Source organism: Papio anubis, chromosome 18, assembly GCF_008728515.1.
Source record: "Papio anubis isolate 15944 chromosome 18, Panubis1.0, whole genome shotgun sequence".
Classification (NCBI taxonomy): Eukaryota; Metazoa; Chordata; class Mammalia; order Primates; family Cercopithecidae; genus Papio; species Papio anubis.
Genome location: NC_044993.1, coordinates 63,382,595 through 63,405,080, shown reverse-complemented (window position 1 = coordinate 63,405,080; position 22,486 = coordinate 63,382,595). Strand labels below are relative to the sequence as shown.

The 22,486-nt window shown below is 49.6% G+C and overlaps 1 protein-coding gene across 1 annotated transcript in view; it reads right to left on the bottom strand.

Annotated features, from left to right (window-relative positions):
• EMP2 (epithelial membrane protein 2) overlaps window positions 1-21,329 on the bottom strand; it is a 52,828-nt gene extending 31,499 nt beyond the window's left edge. Inside the window, exon 1 of the mRNA XM_003916525.5 lies at window positions 21,169-21,329. The gene's annotated coding sequence lies outside the window, so the exon portion shown is untranslated. The remainder of the gene's footprint in view (window positions 1-21,168) is intronic.
• Window positions 21,330-22,486: the final 1,157 nt, after the last annotated feature.

The following is a 22,486-nucleotide window of genomic DNA, read 5'->3' as shown; positions in this document are numbered from 1 at the left end:
GGAGGGAGAATTAGCTCATTGGCCGATTCGGCAACCACAATTTTAAAGAAGTGAACTAAAGCCCTTTATTTTTCTCCCTGTAGTATCTCTCAGGGCCTGATGTTACCCTGTAGTTGTTTACTTGGATATTACATATCTGCCTGCTACAGTGTCAGGCGCCTGGCAGGTTTTTGCAGGACAGTATTCCCAGCACTTAGAACACGTCTTCCTTATAGATGGTGCTCGGTGAATATGTGTTGAATGAATGACTAAAGGAGTCAGATTTCAAGGAGCTAAAGGGCTAATAACAAGTCAAAACATAAAGCTAGATTTTTCTTTAAAATCTGGCAATAAAAGGAGAAAAAAAGGTTTATCCAGGGCCTGGAGTCTCTTCTCATAGAGGAAACTCCAGGCACAGATGGCTTCATGGATGAATTCTGCCAAACACTTAACGCAGAATAATACCAATTCTAAACAAACTGTTCCAAGAAATTGAAGAGAAGTGGACACCCCCAACTCATTCTGTAAAGCCAGCATTGCCTTGATTCCAAAAGCAGACAAAGACATTACACAAGAAAGGGAAAGACAGACCAATAGCCCACATGTGCACAAGTGAAAAAAATTTAAACAAAATTTTAGCAGATCAAATATTCCCATCAGGAGGTGCAATCTATTTCTCCACCTGCTGAGGACCAGCTGGCCTTGTGATTTTTTTTTTTTTTTAATCAATAAAGGTGGCAGAAGTGTGACATTGTGCCAATTCTGAGCCAAAGCCTCAAGAAGCCTCATGCATGTCCTCTTTTTCTCTCTCTGCCCAGTAACTGTGTGAACAAGCCCAGGCTGGTCTGCTGGAAGGTAAGATACCACTTGGAAGACAGACAAGTGAAGGACACTTTGGTGAAGGACACCCTAGACCAGCCAGCCCCCAGCTGACCCACTAGCTGACCACAGACACATGAATAAGCCCAGCTGAGATCAGAAAAACCACCTGGCTGAGCTCAGCCCAAATTCCCCACCTACAGAATCATGAACAAAATCAATGTTTTCTATTTTAAGCTATTACATTCTGGGGTGGTTTGTTACCCAGCAAAAGCTAACTGATACAGTGGAGATGCCGCTTTATCAGATTCAGAGTTCCTCAAGGACAGACACCGTGACTCACTGACCTTCCCCAGTGCCCAAGGTTGCTCAGCAAATACTTGTTAAATGTGTGCTAGTTTGTGCAGCTTTCACAGAGCAGCTAATAACTGCCATCCTGCCAATGACTGCTGCCTGACCCTGTCAATTAAAGAGCTCACTGCTGGCTACTGTCATCCAAGGAGCTCCTATAATTACACCACCCAGTAAAACCACACTGCAGCCCAGAGAGGGTTAACTGACAGGCACACAGCATGTCAGCGCGAGAGTTAGGTTGATATGGATTACGTTGCTCGGGGTGAGGCAGGTGTCAAATACAAAGTGTTCCCCGGCCTCACACCCATTAATTTAGGACTATTCTTTCCTTCACAGAGCACCTTGTCTTGGTGACTCTCAAGTAATCCCCAGGCCCATCAGTCACTCTTGGTTTAACAGTTTTTCCTCTTTCTTTTTCCTTTTTTTTTTTTTTTTTTGAGACAGAGTCTCACTCTGTCACCCAGGCTGGAGTGCAGTGGCACAATCTCAGCTCACTGCAACCTCTGTCTCCTGCATTCAAGCGATTTTCCTGCCTCAGTCTCCCAACTAGCTGGAACTACAGGCATGCACCACTACATCCAGCTAATTTTTGTATTTTCAGTAGAGATGTGGTTTCACCATGTTGGCCAGGCTGTTCTCAAACTCCTGACCTCAAATGATCCACCCGCCTTGGTCTCCCAAAGTGCTGGCATGAACCCAGCCACTTTTTCCTCTTTCGTAAGTGACAAGACGTATCATTTTTATAGATGGATCTTTGCTGTTGAGTTAAAGACTGTGCATCACTGTCAACAACTCAGCCAGGCCCAAGGAGTCTCAAGACTAGGAAACCAGGGCCTCACCTGGTTAACCAGGAAGTTAACATAGGAAGGAGCCACAGGGTAGAACATGAACAGGAAGTAATTTGAGTGAAACGAGGTAAAGCACAGACTTAAGCCAGACTGACTGGATTGTAGACTAGCAACTTAACCACACAGTGTCCCTATTTCTCCTCTTATCTCTAAAGTGGGGATGACATTGGTATCCCTACCCCTTGGACTGTTGGGAGATAATGAAGTGAAAGTAGTTAGAACAGCATCTGGCATGTAGCAAATGCTATGAAGTGTTACTGACACAGGGCAGGCGAGTCCCCAGATTGGGGCTTCACCCAGGAGGGTTCTTGGCTTCACTCAGGAAAGAATTCAAGGGTGAACCAGTGGTGTTAGCAACTTTTATTGAAGTGGCAGTGTACAACAGCAGCAGAGGGACTGCTCCTTGGGGAGCAGGCCTACCCCATAGGCAGTATGCCTGGAGGTAGTTCACCACTTTTAAGTATATGCAAATCAGGGGGTGGGTTATGCATAAATTTCTAGGAAAAATGAGGCATCAGGCAGTTGCCATGGAAACGTGCAGTCACTTCTGCGTGGACATGTCTTACGGTGGCCAGGTGCAGTGGTTCACGCCTGTAATCCCAATACTTTGTTAGGTTGAGGTGGGTGGATCACCTGAGGTCAGGAGTTTGAGACCAGCCTGGCCAACCTGATGAAACCCTGTCTCTCCTAAAAATACAAAAATTAGCTGGGCGTGGTGGCAGGCACCTGTAATTCCAGCTATTTGGGAGGCTGAGGCAGGAGAATTGCTTGAACCTGGGAAGTGGAGGTTGCAGTGAGCCGAGATTGTGCCACTGCACTCCAGCCTGGGCGACAAAGTGAGACTTTGTCTCAAAAAAAAAAAAAATGGTACTTCTGCCCTGTCCGTATTTTAGCTAGTGTGGTGGTCTGATGTGTGAGCCCTACCTCCCAGTCCCATCTCCTGCCTCATTACCAATCATCGCCAGCATCGTAGTCAATGACTCTGTCACAGAACAGACACCCCCAGGCCTTTTTCTTCCCCAGAAAGCTAGTGTTCTCTCCTCCCATCGACTACCACCATTCTCAGAAAGGAAGCCACCAGATGGAAATAAACCGCCAGGGCAGCCTCCAGGAGGGAAGGAAATGCAAACAGGCAGCGCGGAGCATGTGGACAAGTAGGGGACATTTCAGGCACTGTCCCAGTGACTCTTATGTCGACGTTTCCCCAAATCTGCCATTCCTGCTTAGCTTATTCACTTTTTAAACTTTTATTTTTATAAAAGGAAACCTTATATCACAACTGAGATGGAAAGTCAGCATCACCTGCCATAAATAGAAGGTGCTGGAAAAAATAAATACAATGAAAACAAAACATTGTTATTAAATTCCAGCTCCAAGCTCTTGCTGCTCAAAAGTTCCAAGTCCAAGGCTAGGTTTCTATTTCTTTGCTAAAACAGGATGTCACACATGTTTGGGAACTTTTAAAGACATATTCGCACAAAACTGAGATTTCCTCTTTGAAGAGGTGAAAGAGAATTTAAAAGGCAGTGATTTGAAAGGTATTCTATGTTACTTAATGTTATGTGTCTGGTCCAACAAAAGCATCTCAGATAGTTCACTTAATAAGTCAACTTGTCTGGGTCATGGTGTTTCTATGAAGGTGTTCTGGGATGAGATTCACATTCGAATCAGTGAACTCTGAGTCAAGCAGACTGCTCTCCCTAACGGGATGGGCCTCATCCAATCAGTTGAAGGCCTGGTAGAACAAAAGGCTGACTTCCTCAGAACAAGATGGAATTCTGTCAGCAAATGACCTTCAGACTTGGGGTCAAGGGCGGGCCAGCAGATTTTGAACTTGCCAGCCTCCATAATCCCATGAGCCAATTCCCTAAAACAAACTGTCTCTGTAAATATATATGCACCCTTTTGGTTTCTCTGCAGAACACTGACTAATACAGCATCACTCTCTCAGGGTACCCAGGCCATATGGACTCACCAACCTGAGAGCTGGAAGGTTGAGCCCCTTAACTGGGGACTTGAGGTGGGGAGGGATCCAACAGGAAGTGATACCACCATGAAAAGTTTGACACCAGGGCAGACGCTGAGCCAGCACCAGGGGAAGTCATTGCCATGAACTTGGAATCCCACAGTAACATTTCCCTGCTAGCATGCCTAGGGGGCTATGAGGTGACCATGCTGGAAACAAAGGCAACCTCTCAACCTCTTGCCTGTCCCACTGGAGTGCTTCTGATGATGTTGCATCTGCTCAATGACATTGTCCGGCTGTGCAATTGGGAAACCGACTCAACACAATGGGAATCACGCACTCATGCAGTCTCAGCTGAAAGGCGCTGGTGTGATCATGAGAACACCCCACCCCCAGCCTCTGCCTGGATTATTTTTCTAGCATCCAGTTTCCATCTGAACATGCCCCGGGACTGGGGACCTCACCATTGCCAAGACCACATCTGATTACTGGACCCTAAGTTCCAGAACAAGGGTTCCCAAACTTCAGTCATTTGTCTACCACCTTCTCGAGTACAGCTGGAAGATTTTCCTTCATAATTGTCCTTAAATCAACCCACTTTCTAACATAAATACATGTATTTTAAAAAGAAATCTTTTGGCTCCCTGGGAATGGAAAATCAGCATCACTTGCCATAAATAGAAATTAATTGTGACAATAAATACCCCCTACCCCCAAAGTTCACAAATTCTGGTTCAAAGCTATTCCCTGCCATAGGAACTAGGCTGCAGACCTGCTCTAAGTTAAAGAAGGGAAACTAGACTTAAAGAGGCACTAAACACCTTAGCCTCAGCTAAGATTCCCCCTTGATGGAATCAGAAGAACTGAAAGAGAACTGAAAAGGGAATTGCTTTCCCACTGAGTGATTTAATGTCATTTAATGATAGAGCCACCTAAAATCACCCTAGCATCATGAATCCCACTGTGTAGAAAACAGCATTAAACAGGGATCTCTCTTCCATTGATTCCAGTTCTGTCTTCAGTGGTCTCCAACCACGAAGCCACAAAGTGGGTGCCCTCACTTCCTTCCACCTCACCCAGCCCACTGCCCTGGGCCCAGCCTGTCCCAGAAGCTCTGGCAAGGCCTAGCTTAGACCCAGGAGCCCTGGCCTCTAGGAACCTGGCCTAGACCTATAAGAATTTCCCAACTGGAAGCTTCCTGTGAGCTAGGCATCAGCACAGGCCTTAAATTAAAACCTAGTGAAGCAGAGAAGTCGACCCCTCACAGACGGCTGGTGGGAAGATAAAATGGTGCAGCTACTGTGAAAAAGTCTGTCAGTCCTCAAATAATTAAACACAGAGTCACCCTGTGACCCGGAAATTTCCCTCCTGGATATACACCCAAGAGAAATGAAAACAGACGTCCACAAAAAGCTTGCACATGAACGTTTATAGCATTATTCACAATTGCCAAAAGATGGAAACAACTCACACATCCGTCAATGGATGAATAGATAAATAGGATATGTACATCCATGCAATGAAGTATTAGCCATAAAAAGGAACAAAGCACTGATCCACGCCACAACGTGGATGAACCTTGAAAATATTATGCTAAGTCAGCTGGGGGTGGTGGCTCACACCTGTAATCCCAGCACTTTGGGAGGCCGAGGCAGGTGGATCACAAGGTCAGGAGTTTGAGACCAGCCTGGCCAATATGGTGAAACCCGGTCTCCACTAAAAACACAAGAATTAGCCAGGTATGGTGGCGGGCACCTGTAGTTCCAGCTACTCTGGAGGCTGAGGCAGGAGAATCGCTTAAACCCAGGAGGCAGAGGTTGCAGTGAGCCAAAACTGCGCCACCGCACTCCGGCCTGGGCGACAGAGTGAGACTCTCCGTCTCAAAAAAAAAAAAAAAACATAAACAAACAAAGAAAAAGAAAATATTATGCTAAGTGAAAGAAGTCAAGCACAAAAGCCCACATATTCTATGATTCTATTTAGAAGAACTGTCCAGAAGAGACAAAACCATAGAAAGAAAGTAGATTCGGCCGGGCGCGGTGGCTCATGCCTGTAATCCCAGCACTTTGGGAGGCTGAGGTGGGCAGATCACGAGGTCAGGAGATTGAGACCATCCTGGCTAACACGGTGAAACCCCATCTCTACTAAAAATACAAAAAAACTAGCCGGGCGAGGTGGCGGGTGCCTGTAGTCCCAGCCACTCGAGGCTGAGGCAGGAGAATGGTGTGAACCCGAGGTGGAGCTTGCAGTGAGCCGATCACGCCACTGCACTCCAGCCTGGTGACAGAGGCAGACTCCATCTCAAAAAAAAAAAAAAAAAAAAAAAAAAAAGAAAAGAAAAGACAGAAAGTGGATTCTTGGCTGATTAGAACTGAAGGAGGATAGGAAAACGGGGAAGTGATATCTAAAATGTATACAATTTCTTTTTTTGAGACAGAGTCTCGCCCAATGCCCAGGGAGTGCAGTGGCATCTCTGCCTACTTAAAAGCTCACCCTGCTCACATTCTTCTGCCTCTGCCTCCCCCGAAAATGGGACTACAGGCTTCACACCGCCTGCTAATTTTTTGTATTTTAGTAGAGACGGGTTTCACCGCGGTCTCGAGCCCCTGAGCAGCCTTCCCAGTGCATTTACAGGCGGAGCCACCGCCTGGCTAATGTAGGCGCACTCTTTTAGGTGCATGAAAATATTCTAAAATTGTCTGTGGTGATAGTCGCATATATCTGTGAATACACGAAAATACAACGAATAGTACGCTTTCAAAAACTCATTAAACAGGCCAGGTACAGTGGCTCACACCTATAATCCCAACACTTTGGGAGGCAGAGGTGGGGGGATAGCTTGAAGCCAGAAGTTTGAGATCACCCCAGGCAACAGAGCAAGATCCCATCTCTACAAAATCAAAAAATTAGTCAGGTGTGGTGGCACACACCTGGAGTCCCAGAGACTCAGGAGGCGGAGGGAGAAGGGTTGCATGAACCCAGGAGTTTGAGGCTGCAGTGAGCTATGATTGAGCCACTGTACTCCAGCCTGGGCAACAGAGCAAGACCCTGTCAAAAAAAACAAAAACAAAAACAAAAACCCTCCTTAAACAAAGTTTTTAAAAACCAGGAAATTCTGAGTTCACTGGAAGCTGGTATTTAAAGGCCTCTGTCCCCCGGGTCTAATGCAAGAAGGACAGTCTCTGTTGCCTCTGCTGTGGGAGGGAGGGTGGAAACCATGGGTCAGGAGCCAGGGTCTTGAGTTGGAAAGGGCTGGTCTGGGCTGGGAAGCCTCTCAACCCTCAGACCACGCCACAGCAGCAACTGATCAGCTACCCTCCAGGGCCTGGGACAGCATTAAACAGGGATCTCTCTTCCATTGATTCCAGGTCTGTCTTCAGTGGTCTCCAACCAGGAAGCCAGTTCTCCACTTCTCTGAATGCCCCAAGAGGTGGGGCATATGCGTCCCCATTTTCCCAGGTGGCTACCTGTCCATCAGGGTGTTTGCTGAGTACACGGAGCATGCAAGGCTCTTTGCAGGCACTATGGGAGGACAGAAAGACATGGACCACAGGGTCCGGATCCTCACAGAGAGCTAAAAAAAACTGTGAGGTTGGTTTCATGCCTCAAATCAGTGCCCCTTCTTTTTTCCCAACAAACCAAGCTCACCTCCCACCCCTCAGAGTAGTGGGACCTTTGCATGTGCAGATCCCTCTTTCTGGAACGTTCTTAGATCTTGATGTAACTGACTTCTTCTCTTCATTCAGCCCCAACTCCTCAGTCAGCAGAGAAGCCTCCCCGACTTCTCTGGTCTATGTGACCTGCCTGCCTTCAGCTCCTGAATCACTAAACATTACATGCTATTTTCTTATTCATCTCTGTGCACTTCTTTTTTCTGTCTTGCCTCTCTGGAGTGGAAGCTCCCAGCGGGCAGGGATTTATGTCTGTCTCATCACTGCTCTGTCCCGGTGCCCAGCACAGTGCCTGGCCCACAGCAGATACTGAAGTCATTATCAGTGGAGCGAGGAATGCTGTTTTCAGGAGCGCTCTCCTCCCCATGCCAGGTCTCGTCAAGAAGCCTCAAGCCTCGAGATGACAGTGTAGCATTCTCTTCCCACAGCCTCCAGCTCTCTGACTATCCTCTGAGGGCAGGGAGCATGAATAATTCCATGGCTCATGATCTGCTTGGAAACTGTGGTAAAAACACAATGAGGATGCTTGAGGCACGGTGAGTAGGGGCTCAGACCAGGCTCTGGAACACACGAGGGTGGGAGAGCCAGGCATTTGGTCCACAGCCCAGGGAGGGCCAGGAAACTCAAGGTAAGGCCAGGTGTGGAGGGTCAAGTCCAAAGTAGGGCTCTAGCAGGACGGGACACTGGTTCTCCAGGAGCCCTAAGACCTTCTGAGGAAAAGGCAAAGTGGAGAGACTTGGGTTTCCCCAAAGAGGACTGCCAGGGCCCTAACACCCTGATACAGCAAACCAAAGCTCTTCTTGATTTATATCCTACCAGGGTTGTACACGGACTCCCGCTGTGTGCAGCATGAAATACCACAACAGCAAGGGGAAACGGAAGAATTGAGGAGTTCAAGCTAGTCTCCACCAGAATACTGTCTGCTTGAGTTCATTCCAACCCCCCTTTTATAGATGAGAAAACGGAGGGGTAGCAAGGTTAGGTACCTTGTCAAAGGTCACACACCCAGTAAGTGGCAGAGCTGGGAGTGGAACAGTCATACCCTTCCCCACCATAGCTCAGGAAGGCCAGAGCTATGGAATAAAGGAAGATAGACACAGAGAACACAGCAAAGGCTTAGACGTGATCAATTTACAGCAATACCAGGGCTGCAGAGAAATCAGGCTGTAGGAAGTAGAAGGGCACAGCATTGGGGCTTTACGCTAAACCAATTAAATCCGAACCTCTGGGGACAGCCCCCACCAATAGATGCTAAAAGATGCCCAGTGATTCCAATAAACAGCAAGGTTTGCAAACCACTTCCCTTGGCCCTTAAATGAAAACATTCAAAGCACCAGCTGCCTCATGTTCCTGGTGAATTGAGGTCAAGTATAGCTTATACACACACATATATATATATATAATATATTTACAAGTGTATCCACAGGTGCCTCTCAGATTGCTTGGTTCCAGAGAGAGAACTAAATCCTTTTTTCACGATGCCTCCTGGGAAAGAGAACAGACTTATTTTCCCAACGCCAAGACCCTGCTGCTAGAGTGGTAAACCTGGTCCCACTAACACATCAGCGAGTGAAGAAAAGTCATTGGTGCATCTTCCTTTAGCTTTTGTTGCCTCCAACGGGCCCTGCCAAGGAGTCACAGGGTAACCTGGGGCAAATGGCACCTGCTCACTGGGCCACAGTTCCTCCAACACAAACCAAGAGGATGATCAGATTAAAGCCGCATTCCCTAAGCATCACCGCCTTAGGTCCGGTTACCTAGAAGCAAAGGCTGGGGTGCGGATTCCTGTGCTAGGATTTTCTTTTCTTCTTTTTTTTTTTTTTTTTTGAGATGGAGTTTCACTCTTGTCACCCAGGCTGGAGTACAGTGGCGCAATCTCGGCTCATTGCAACCTCTGTCTCCCGGGTTCAAGCAATTCTCCTGCCTCAGCCTCCTGAGTAGCTGGGATTACATGTGCCTGCCACCACGCCCGGCTAATTTTTTGTATTTTTAGTAGAGATGGGGTTTCACCATGTTGGCTAGGCTGGTCTAGAACTCCTGACCTCAGGTGATCCACCCACCTTGGCCCCCCAAAGTGCTGGGATCACAGGCGTGAGCCACCGCGCCCAGCTGTGCTAGGGATTTTCTAAGGGATACTCTTGGGTGAAACCGAGAAGAAAGTCATTTGAAGCCCACACCCATGACAGCCGGAGGTGATGGTACATGATTCAGCAAATGGGACCTGGGTGGGCCCCCACTGTGACCATTTCTGTGGGTGCACCACCTGTTCTACTCATTACTCACAGTTTTCCTTAAAACACATTAAGCTTAAATTGATTCATTTTTAAAATATTTATTCTGTTTCGTTTTTTGTTTTTAAAACAGGATCTCACTCTGTTGCCCAGGCTGGAGTGCAGTGGCATGATCCCAGCTTGCTGCAGCCTTGACCTCCTGTGCGCAGGTGATCCTTTTGCCTCAGCCTCCTACAGATGCATGCCACCACACCTGGATAATTTTTTAATTTTTTGTAGAGATGGGGGTCTCCCTAGGTTTCCCAGGCTGGTCTTGAACTCCTGGGCTCAAGTGATCCTCCCACCTCAACCTCCCAAAGTGCTGGGTTTACAGGCATGAGCCACCACACCCAGCCCGATTCATTTTTTAAACATGCATTACACTGTAAATGGAAAATCAGCATCACTTGCCAAGAGACATTTAAGTAATATACCGAAATGAACACGAGCATAATATAGTGTTTAACATCGCCTCTATGCTACAGCAGTCATTTCCAAATGCTTGCGGGCGTGCAGACCCCACTCAGGGTGTGTCGATTATTAAGCCTCTCTCAGGCTCTGGTCTGGGAAGAATGTGACCCCGTGTCACACTGGTATAAACGGATGCTGATCATGCCACTCGGGCCTGATGTGGCTCCAGACAGAGCCAACTGCAGGAGGGAGAGGGAGCAGCTGCCCTGACCCTAGTGACTTCTCAGGGCTTCCAAACCCCCTGCCCCTGCAGCCTCCAGCTCAATGCTCACCCAACGCTCGGGGTCTCCCTTCTCCCACTCCTCCCCTGGGTCCGCTGAGACGCTAGGGATACATTATGATGGTTACTGGGGTGCCCTGGTGAACTACTGGATAGGAATCGATGGTCCCAGTGCCTGCCAGCCCTTGCTGGGCTTAAACAAATACCATCAGAACTAATGGCAGAGGAGAAAATCTGACTTAACTTAGGGCTAGAAAGCATCCCTGAAAAAATGTGAGTCTTTTTTTTTTTTTTTTTAAAGACGGAGTCTCACTCTGTCACCCAGGCTAGAGTGCAGTGGTACAATCACAGCTCACTGTAGCCTTGAATTTCTAGCCTCAAGCGATCCTCCCGCCTTAGCCTCTGGAGTACCTAGGACTACAGGTGCACACCACAACACCTGGCTAATTTTTATTTCATTTTATTTTTGAGACAGAGTCTTGCCCTGTCACCCAGAGCTTAAGTGCAGTGGCGTGATCTCAACTCACTATAACCTCTGCCTCTTGAGTTCAAGCAATTCTCCTGCCTAAGCCTCCCGAGTAGCTGGGACTACAGCCATGCGCCACCACACCCAGCTTATTTTTGTATTTTTAGTAGAAACAGGGTTTCTTCATTGGCCAGGCTGGTCTCGAACTCCTAACCTCAAGTGATCCACCCACCTCGGCCTCCCAAAGTGCTGGGATTACAGGCATGAGCCACTGCGGCTGGTTGGCTAATTTTTATTTTATTTTTTGTACAGATGGGGTCTCACTATCTTGCCCAGGTTGGTCTCAAACTCCTCGCCTGAAGTGATCCTTCTGCCTCGGCCTCCCAAAGTGCTGGGATTATAGGCATAAGCCACCATGCCTGGCCTGGTATGAGTCTTAAAGGTCTTAAAAGATAAAGAGAATTAGCTGGACAGAGAGAAGAAGGGAACATGGAAGAAAAAGGACAAGGGAAAGAGCAGGTAGAAGCAGTGGTGAGAGAGGATTAAGAGATGCAGGAAATGGCCGGGCCCGGTGGCTCATGCCTGTAATGCCAGCACTTTGGGAGGCTGAGGTGGGTGGATCATGAGGTCAAGAGATAGAGACCAGCCTGGCCAACATGGTGAAGCCCTGCCTCTACTAAAAATACCAAAATTAGCCGGGCATGGTGGCATGCGCCTGTAGTTCCAGCTACTTGGGAGGCTGAGGCAGGAGAATCGCTTGAACCAGGGAGTCGGAGGCTGCAGTGAGCTGAGATCGCACCACTGCACTCCAGCCTGGCGACAGAGCAAGACTCTGTCTCAAATTAAAAAAAAAAAAAAAAAAAGAGTTGCAGGAACTAAGGAAAAACACTGGGCTAGAGTAGAAAGCAACAGGGGAGAGTCATGAGTCCAGAGAAGGGGTTAGACCAGTACGTCCCACCACCAACTGCACCGGGGCACCTTAAACCCCCTGTGCCCTGGCCCCTGCCTCCAGAGATTCTGATATCATCGCTCTCAGGTGGGGACTGGAAATCGGCATTCTATCCAGATTGCCCAGGAGAGTCTGAGGGGCAGCCAGCCAAGGCCCTCTAAGTTAGATCATGTAAGGCCTGGTTTTTGCTTAGGAACAGCTGAAACTACTGAAGAATTTTAAGTGGGGCAGGGTAAGAGTGACTTGGTCAGCTTTGTGTCTCATCAGATCCTTCTGGATGCATACGGGAAATGGACCTCAAGGCCAGAGTGGCTGCGGGGACAGAGGTCATGGAGCTTGTGCAATTGTCAAGGCAAAAGATGGCAGTGGTCTGGGCCAAGATAGAAACCACTGAGCTGAAGAGAGGGGATGGATTCCAAAAGGACTGAAGGTTTGTATGAAGAGACAGAGGACTGCTGCAGGCTGCCACTGTAAGCCAGTGAAGGGTGGTGGTGGTGTATACTGAGAGGCCACCACTGGTGGCTCAAAGACCAGCCTGGTCCACTGCTCTCAGCCTCTCCTGTGCTCTAGGCCCTGGGCTTTAGGGCTCATGACCATTCATCTGAATTTCAAGACACTTTCCGCATTAATAAGAGAGAGGATTCAAGGCTAGCTTGCCACATTTTACTCAAAAGATCGTATCATCTCATGATCTGAATATATTCAGAAAAGTAAATAAGGGAGCGGGAAAGAGAGGGGATTTTTCAGTTTTCTTCTGTACCCTAGACAGACAAGGGCAAAGACCCTGAAAAGATTTGGGTTTCAGTTGGGCACAGTGGTTCACGCCTGTAATCCCAGCACTTTGGGAGGTTGAGGACAGAGGATCACTTAAGCCCGCATGTTCGAGGCTGCTGTGAGCTATGACAGCACCACTGTATTCCAGCCTGGGTGACCCAGCGAGATCCTGTCTCAAAAAAAAAAAAAAAAAAAAGATTCGGGTTTCGGTTGGGCACAGAGATTCATGCCTGTAATCCCAGCACTTTGGGAGGCTGAGGACAGAGGATCACTTAAGCCCGCATGTTTGAGGCTGCTGTGAGCTATGATGGCACCACTGCACTCCAGCCTGGGTGACCCAGCGAAAAAAGATTTGGGTTTCAGTTGGACATAGAGGTTCATGCCTGTAATCCCAGCACTTTGGGAGGCTGAGGACAGAGGATCACTTAAGCCTGGGTGATCGAGGCTGCTGTGAGCTATGACGGCACCACTGTACTCCAGCCTGGGTGATCCAGCGAGATCCTGTCTCAAAAAAAAAAAAAAAATTGGGGTTTCTCTTGACCTTCCCATAGATGATCTTCCATCCACTGCTAGATAAATTCCATTACAGGGGCCGAGTCTATTTTTGTTCACTGCCCGGCACATAGTACGAGGCCAATAAATGTTAGAAGGAACACATGAGGAATAAATCAGCACAGATGACCTGTCACAGAACTCCCAAGTTCAGGAATTAAGGATTATCTGCGGAAAAAAATGTCACAGCCTGGGAGTCAGTTTGCAAACAGCATCCCCTCGACCCTCCACATGTCTGTACACAGCCCCCTGCAGCACCCCACAATCCAATTCTCTGATGCCACTGGCATCTGCCTACTGTCTTCAGAATGCACCTGTCACCCTTCAGCAGACACCATTTTATTCATGCCACAATTACGAAGCACTCATTCTGGGACAGATGAGGACCTCAAGGCTGGAACACTGTGATGAGTTAGAGAAGCTCCCATCCCCACTCCAAAGACAAATGTCCACTATAAGAAAACTGGGACCCCAAAGCTTCTCCACCATCAGTTCTAGGAGAGAAACAGAACCCTTCGCTTCACAGTGGAAGGGCGTGGTCAGCATGGGTTTGTTAGTTTTTTTGGTTTTGTTCTTGTTTTTTTTTAAGAGATGGAGTCTTGCTCTGTCACCCAGACTAGAGGGCAGTGGCACAATCTCAGCTCATTGCAGCCTCAAACTCCTGCACTCAAGCGATCCTCCCACCTCAGCCTTCAGAGCAGCTGGGACTACAAGTCCGTGTCACCATGCCTGGCTCATTTTTCTATTTTTTTGTAGAAACAGGGTCTCATTATGTTGCCCAGGCTGGTCTCAAACTCCTGTGCTCAAGCAATCCTCCTGCCTAAGCCTCCCAAAGTTCTAAAACCACAGGCCTGAGCCACCACACCTGGCCACGGTTAACCCCCGTGAACAGCAAGCAGACTGGAAACACATTATGTTCACTGGTATCTGCAATGTGATGTTCCAAGGGGGATGCTTCATGGGCACTGGACAACACCTGCTCAGATTGGTCACCATTTCCTTGTCTCTGGATTTCCAAAACAGTCCCTAACTGGTCTATCCACAGAGTCTCTGACCTCCCCCCACAGCCAAACGCATCATCTCTCCCCATCCTCACACCTGCACAACCTCCAGTGCTTTCAAGCTCAGGGAAAATGAGTGCATTATTATTGAAGTCGGTAATTCATGAAGATACTCCCTTGGTTACAGATAAGACTTGAGATAAGATTGTATCCTTTCAATCCAGTTCCTTCCCTCCCCTCCCATCAGAGACAACCACACAGACCTACTCCAAAGTCTCCTTCCACACATTGTTCCTCATATAAACATGTGAGGCCACAGAAAATACAACAAGAATTTCTATTTATGTTTATATGAATTATACATTTTCCCACATATACTTCTCCTGGTTGTTCTTTTTTTAAACTCAGTAATGCCATAAAGCACTTTCCGTATGGGTACAATGGATAAATCTTGTTTTCTGTTTTTTTTTTTGTTGTTTTTTTTTTTGAGACAGAATCTTACTCTGTCACCCAGGCTGGAGTGCAGTGGCACGATCTCAGCTCTCTGCCACCCCCATTTCCCAGGTTCAAGCCATTCTTGTGCCTCAGCCTCCCAAGTAGCTGGGATTACAGGCGCACACCACCACGCCCAACTAATTTTTGTATTTTTGGTAGAGATGGGGTTTCACTAGATTGACCAGGCTGATCCTGAATTCCTGAACTCAAGTGATCCGCCTGCCTTGGTCTCCCAAAGGGCTGGGATTAGAGGCGTGAGCTACCGCGCACGGCCCCTTGTTCTTTTTAACTGCTGTAAAACATTCTGCAAAATGGCTGATGGATATATAAGTTGCTTCCACTTTTCCTTTTCTCTGTTTCTTACCTATCATTGGATATTCTATTCCAATAATGCTCCATGAGTATCCTCACGCCTGCCTCCTTAGCCAGGTTCTTGGGGATGTGGAAGGGAAGCTGGCTCCACACTGTGGCCCCACTCATCCCGCCCTGCTCCATCTCCCTCCCTTCATGTACCCAGCACTGAAGACAAACCAGGCACCCAATTCTCCTCCAGCAGGGTCCCTGCTCACAATCTCTGCCTTTTCTTTTTAAACATTATACATTTTTTTTTTAACTATACTTTTTTTTTTTTCTGTCACCCAGGCTGGAGTGCAGTGGCGCAATCTCGGCTCACTGCAAGCTCTGTCTCCTGGGTTCACACCATTCTCCTGCCTCAGCCTCCTGCGTAGCTGGGACTACAGGTGCGTGCCACCATGCCTGGCTAATTTTTCTGTATTTTTAGTAGAGACAGGGTTTCACCGTGTTAGCCAGGATGGTCTCGATCTCCTGACCTCATGATCTGCCCACCTTGGCCTCCCAAACTGCTGGGATTGCAGGCGTGAGCCACCGCGCCCAGCCCATATATATACATATTTTTAATTTAAGAGATGGGTTTCACTCTGTCTCCCAGGCTGGAGTATGTGGAACAATCATAGCTCACTGCATCCTCAAAGTGTCAGCAGCCTTGAAGTGGCAGCCTCAAAGCCCTGGGTTCAAGCAATCCTCCCGCCCCAGCCTCCCGAGTAGCTGGGAATATAGGTGTGCGCCACCAGATCCAGCTAACCTCTGCCTACTCTCTCACTGTTCCTTGTTGCCTGACCTTTCTCGAACCATCACTGCTTGGGGAATTTGAAATATCCTCCCAAGCCCATCTCCAACACTACGAGCTTGAGGAAAACTTTGCACACCACATATGGTGGGCTTCCCTGAAACCACATCTTATGACCCTGCTCCTGGAGCTTGCATTCTTGGACTTGTCACCCCCAACGCTAGATGATAACCTCCTCTGAAGACAGGGAAATTTCCCACTGTATTGCCAAAGCCTGCAGCAGCTCATTGCACAGAGTTGCTTAATAATAACCCATCAAGATTAAAGTAAGGAAGCCAAGCTCTCCCTCAGCCTTCCTTTGCTTCAAGCAAACCACAAACAAATCAAGCCACTTCCATGTGCATCAATATATCATCTCCTCTGATCCTCAGACAACTGGCGAAGGTCATCAGAGGGGAATCATCACCCTCATTAAAAATGAAGGGACTCCCTTGAAAGTTAAGTGGCAGGTCTCGGTCTGAAGCTGAACATAGGGGCCTCTTTGCAAAAGAGGGGCTTGGTTTGGGAGCTCTCAGATAATCTTTCAGGATGAGTCGTGTTTCAAAAAAGTGTGACAAGTCCATCCCAGCCCCTCTTATAAAACCATGTCCCAAAAAGCAGGCACTCTAGTACTCAGATTTTTGCCAAATGCAAGGACCACTGTGCTTATTAACTAAATTCTTTGAGTATCTTAAACTGTTTTAAAGTTTACAGCATCAACTTTTGTTTCAACCTAAGCAGAAGTATCTGTGAAACCATGGGTTTGTCTGCTACTTACATTTTTTCCCCCAATACCAATCAAGAAGAAGACATAATTATTCTTTTCTGTGTTTATGCCATGGGACTTTGAGAATTATCTTGTGTGCCACCAGCGGTAACACGTTTTGGAAAACATTCATAAGATCAACAAAAAAACTTTGGGTCTTATTTATTCACTGCAAATTCTTTAAATTCATTGCATTTTGAGGAAAGACAGTTCAGAGAAGTTTGTGATCAGGTCGTCAGAAAGAGAAATCTTCAAAGCACACGACTTTGCTATCGGGAAAACCTTGCTTGATCTTAGACTATGAGACTACGAGCGGTCTGCACTGAGGGGCTTGGCTTGTCTGTCTTTACATCCTGCATGGTGATGGCTATTTTGCATCCTAGATTTCTCAGGACAATCCTGGTGTTAGATATCACCCTGGTGACCCCTCCCTCAGCTCTGGACCCAGAGTTCCAGGAAGCTTCTAGAAGCTGATGTCATCTAGCCTGTCCCTAAAGAGCAGAAACTGAAGTCTCTTCTTCATCCTCAGTCCCTTTTACATCAACAGAAGCCCAGCTTGCCAAGGAAGATGAGGGCCCCAGGAATTCAATTATTCACTTTAACAACTACTCATTAAGCACCGGAGATACTGCATGAACAAAACCAACAGTGTCTCTGCACGGGAAGGAGGGAGGGACTTATTCGGCCAGTTCTCCTCCAGCCTCCTTCCTCCCCATATCCTGCCCCAAGATGGGCCAGCATTCCGAGGGTTCAACAGCTTTGCCCGGGAGCAACCCAGTGCTCAATGGGAAGTGACCTACTGCCTGAGCAGGGCTCTTGCTCACCATTGTCCCATCAGCATGAGAGCACGGAAATCCAGCATCCTGGACAGATGACACGTGCTATAAGGGTCCCAGGCCCTGGGGACCTGGGCCTGGAATCCCACCGAACTCCCCTCAGCTGTGACCTAGATCTAGTCCTGGGTCAGCTACCAAATTGCTGTGTGACCTGGGCAAGTCACTCCACCTCTCTGAGTGTCCCTAGCTGTCAGTGTCATCTTGGGACTTTCTAAGGTCCTTATGCCCTGAAATTCTCCAGTCTTAGCCCAGGGCTGTCCTGAATGCAGTGAGCGCTCACCCTTTCAGGCACCTGGAGGAGCATGAGTACCTCTGGAGCAAAGCAGGACGGGTGCCCTCCTCACCACCACCAGCCTCCGCCCAGGTGTCAGGTTACCAGCCCGGCACTCTCGCTGGGTGGCAGCTCTGCCTCTGATATTTTTAGACTCCCCCCTGGCCTGTCCCTAACAAGAGCCAGATGCATCTGATTCCTGCCACAGTGCTGCCGAAATTGCACTCTTTGGCTAACTTCTGCAGGGAGTCAGACTTCACCACTCCTGGGGTGAGAAAGGGAGACTCCTCTTCCTGCCACCACCACACCAATCCCCATTCCTTCCCTGCACATGCTGAGGCCATTGTCCAAGAGTCAGGCCTCCAGTCCTTTCTATGATGCCAACTGCCCTCTTCCTTCATTCCAGCTGCAGCTGCCAATCACCTGCCCTCCTGAGACATCCCGACACACACACACACCCTCCTCCTGCACAGGCATCCCGAGGCTGGCCTTTAACTCTCTCCTCTGGGAGAGCTCTGCCTCCTCAATCCCAGTGCCTGGGGCCCCATCCCACCTTTGGGTAAGTAATGTCACCTCTTCCCGTCTGGAACTCCCATGGCTGGAGAGACCCGCCCCATCCCCACCTTAGCCCCTGTAGCCCGTGTCAGAGTCCCCACTTGGCTACAGAGCTGGGAAGCAGCCACATGTTCACACACACACACACACACACACACACACACACACACACACACACAAAATTATCTGACTCCCCCGCTCCCCGCAAAAGGAGAGTAGCTGGACTCCTGCTTCCCAAACAAACCTCGCCAAGCAGCCAGCAGTCCAGCGCCAGCCCATGTAGCCTGGAAAGACATTTATATACTTTCATCTCGACAGACTTCCCCTCCTGGTCCCGTGTGGCGCAGTTTACTATGACAAAGAAGTAGCCTTTGCTGTGCCCTCCACCGACCTGGAAGGCTGTACAGCAGAGGCGAGGGCAGGAGTGTTACTCTACGCCTAGGGTGAAAAATGGGCTGGTTGATCCTCCCTGTGAATTACCTGTTGCTGGAAAATGGGGCGTCTGTGCACACATGCATGTGGTTTTAGCTCCTACTATGAAGATATTATGTGAAAGGCAGAGGAAAGAAACTGAGGTGAAACATTCACTTCCGTTCCAGGAAGAAAGGATTTAAGTGCCATTACTGGGGTGGGGGTGGAGAAGCAGGCACGGGTTGCTAAATGGATGTGTTCCGTAGCCACAATAAAATGCCACCAAGCCCTTTTAGCCCCTCATTAGCTAGACCCTAATTTGGGGTGGTGCCAGGCAGAGCGGGTGCACCCCCTCCTCCCGCCCGGGGTGGGGCAGTGTCAACCCCAAGCCTCACCCTCCTCACAGGGACGTTTCCGCCTGGCCCTGCCCTCACCCACTCAGCTGGTCAACTCCGTGTTTCCAACACAAACACATTCTCTGGATTTCAGGCGCACCTCAGTCTCTCCACTTGAGGAGCAGAGGACGCTCCAAGCTATGTGGCCAGCCCTCTGCCTCCTACTCGACTCCCTGCTTCCCCACGGGATGGAGGTGGTGAGATCCAAACACCCTCAGTGGGAAAACAGGTTCTGCACCTTCCTGCCACCTCCATGCCTCTCCCCGGGCTGTGGTCTTGGCATCTGCCAAGGCCCCCGTGGGCATCCACGCCCTGTTTTTCCCAGAAGGGTCTCCCCTCATTCCCTGCAAACCAGCAGAGCATCTCCAGGCGGAAAGAAGGGAAAGGCTTGGGAGGCAGATGGAGGTTCAAGGTCTAGTTCTTTGCATTTACCAGCTCAGTGGCCTTGAGCAAACCGACTTAGATCTCTAGCCTGTTTCCCCACTTGCAACAGGAGAGTGTGCTGGAAACAGCTCAGGGGTGAGGCTCCCAGGGAGAAATGGAGATGAAGGGCGAGCACTAGCCAACTGCAAACCTCCAGCAGCCCAGGTCGCCATCCTTCTCCTTGTGTGACTCCTGGGAAACCAGGACCCCCTCCCTTCCTCGTCCTCTTTAAGCTTTCTTAACTGGAGGCCAAATTCCAGGAAGAGGTGCCCAGCAATAGTATGTCGCTTCTTGGATTTCTCTCTGATTCAGACTGGAGTGCAGAGGTGGCTAGAGGTGGCTTTAAAAAAAAAATCTATGATAAAATATGCACAACATCATAACAATCATTTTAACCGATGGTAAGTATACAATTCAGTGGCATTAAATACGTTCACAATACTGTGTAACCATTGCCACTATGTATACCCAAAACTTTTTCATCCTCCCCAACAAAAACTCTGTCCCATTAAACAGTAACTCCCAGTTCTCAGGTACCCCCAGCCCCTGGCAACTACCATTCTACTTTCTGTCTCTAAAATGTGCCTATTCTAGGTGTCTCATAAAAGTGGAATCACGCTGTATTTGAACTGGAAGCTTCTTAAGTCCCTCTCCAAGCCCCTTACTTAGACACAGCTGAATTTTAAGATCAAGGTGCGCGCACACACACACACACACACACACACCCAAAGCTTGGGAGGGGCAGTGCTCCCTTCCTCAAACCTGAAGCTGGCAGGGGTTGGACTCCGTGGCCTGGAGGGAGAGCTTTGCCCTGTGGTGTCTTCGGAGTCCCCATGTCCTGCCCCACACCTTCACCTAAAAGACCTCCCTGGAGCGTGCTCAGGTCTCTGGATTTGCTGAGCTCGTAGAATCCACACCCCGAGCTGCAGCCTCCCCTCCCTCTGTAACCCATGGGTGTGGTCTCGCCTCTTTAAAGCCCCCCAAGCCCTACTAGAGTTGGCAGGGAGAGGTGTCATCCCAGCAGCGCCTTCGGGCTTCTCCACTGCTCCTGACCCCCCAAGAAGTCGCTCCTCGCCGCTCGGGGGCGCGACGGAGCAGCGGTGGGAGCCGAGAGGGGTGCGCAGCCCAGGAGGACCCGCTGGCCCGGTCTGGCGCACCAGTCCTGCCCGTGCGGCGAGGCTGGGGACGCTGCCCGGGGGTCCCTCACGCGACCTGGGGATCTCCCTGGACTCCAAGAGCCCCGGGTGTGAGTCCGGCGGGTCGAGAGGAGGCGCCCTGACTCCTCCCCAAACTTTTCCCGCCCGCTTCGGCTCAAAAGGCGTGGGAAGCTGTCCCGGGGTGGCGAAGTGGAATTCGGGGGCCCGAGCGAGCGTAGCGCAGACTGCAGGTCGGCGGCATGGGTGGCACCTCGGCCTTCCCGTTACTATCACCAATTCCGGGGGTTGCTCCCGGTCCAGTAAATGGAGGGGTCGCGTCCCTGCTGCCCCGGCGTACGCGATCCCGGGGCCCCCCCGATGTCGCCCCACGCCCTGGGCGCGCCCGCAACTCACCCGGCGCTGGCGGCTGCGCTGGCTGCTGGACCGACGGACCGGCAGGGGTGCGAGGCGAGGCCGCCGTGCTGTTTTGAAGCTCTGGGCCGGGACTGCGCGCCCTCCCTCCACCCTCTTGGCTGCGGGGCCCCTCCTTCCCAGTCCCGCCTCCCGGGCCGTGACGTCAGGAGCCGGGAGAGCCGAGTGGGAGGGGCCGCCGGCGAAGGGAGAGGGCCCTGGAGGGAAAGGCCGAGCCCTGGAGCGCCCTGGCGCCCCCCGGTCCCCGCCCGCCTCCCTGCGGCTCTGTGGCCAAGTTTGGGGCGGAGCCGGTGGCACGGGCCCGGGGGAAGAGGGAGAAAGGGAGGCTCCCGGGAGCAAGGGGCTTGCCTTCTCTGCAGGTTTCCACATCCCTCTCGTTCTCTTTCCTCTCCTCTTCCCCCCTTTTCTTCCTCTTCCCTAAGGAGTTTTGGAATCCGGGCTCCCTGCTCTAGTACTCCTTCTCTGACCTTTTATGAACTTCCTGAGCTCGTCCATAATCTCCCCTGCCTCAGTTTCCTCTTCTGGAAATGGGAGTGATTATAGGTCTGAAGGTGATAATACGTCCACAGTGCTTGGCTCATGGTACCTGTTCCATAGACGTCAGCCATTGTTATTTTTATCATCTCACCTGGAGTCCTGGCCTTGGTGTGACATGCCCAGCAACCAGTCTTTAGACTCTTCCAGGACCCCCCCCCCCGTTCACTACCCTCACCAATACATACACACACACATACTCACACGCACACAAACCACTCCCCACAGCCTTTCAACCCACAGTCCTGGAAGTCAGTGTCCCTGGAAATGACATCAAAGGAACTACCTTTCTTTCCAGCCTCAGTTTCCCCATCTGGAGACTGGGAGGGCTGATCTACTCTAGGGGCTCTTGGGAGGACAGGGGAGGAGACCAGAGGCGCCTGAGCCCCATCATGTGTGTGGAAGGAGGGAGTGGGAGTCAGTGTATTTTTACAAATTGAAGAAATTCCAAAACAGGGTCACAACATGTAACAGTATATTTTAAAACTTTTAATGTAACAAGTTCATGTTACTTGCACATACCCCAGAATACAAGGCAATTGACTTGTGCCACTGACAAGAGAATGAGAAACCCTTTTAAGAAATGTTAATTTATTGTGCAATCGTGTGCTCTGGTTGGACTCCATGTTTATATTTTCTGTTGAGCATCTTTTTTTAATGCTGCTGCGGAGCTCTGTCACGAGAGGGCCTTGCTGGGTCTAAATCAGAGATCCTTGGGGGATTTGAGATCCCCTCTAAAGGGCCATCCCCTCCCCCACGCCTTGAG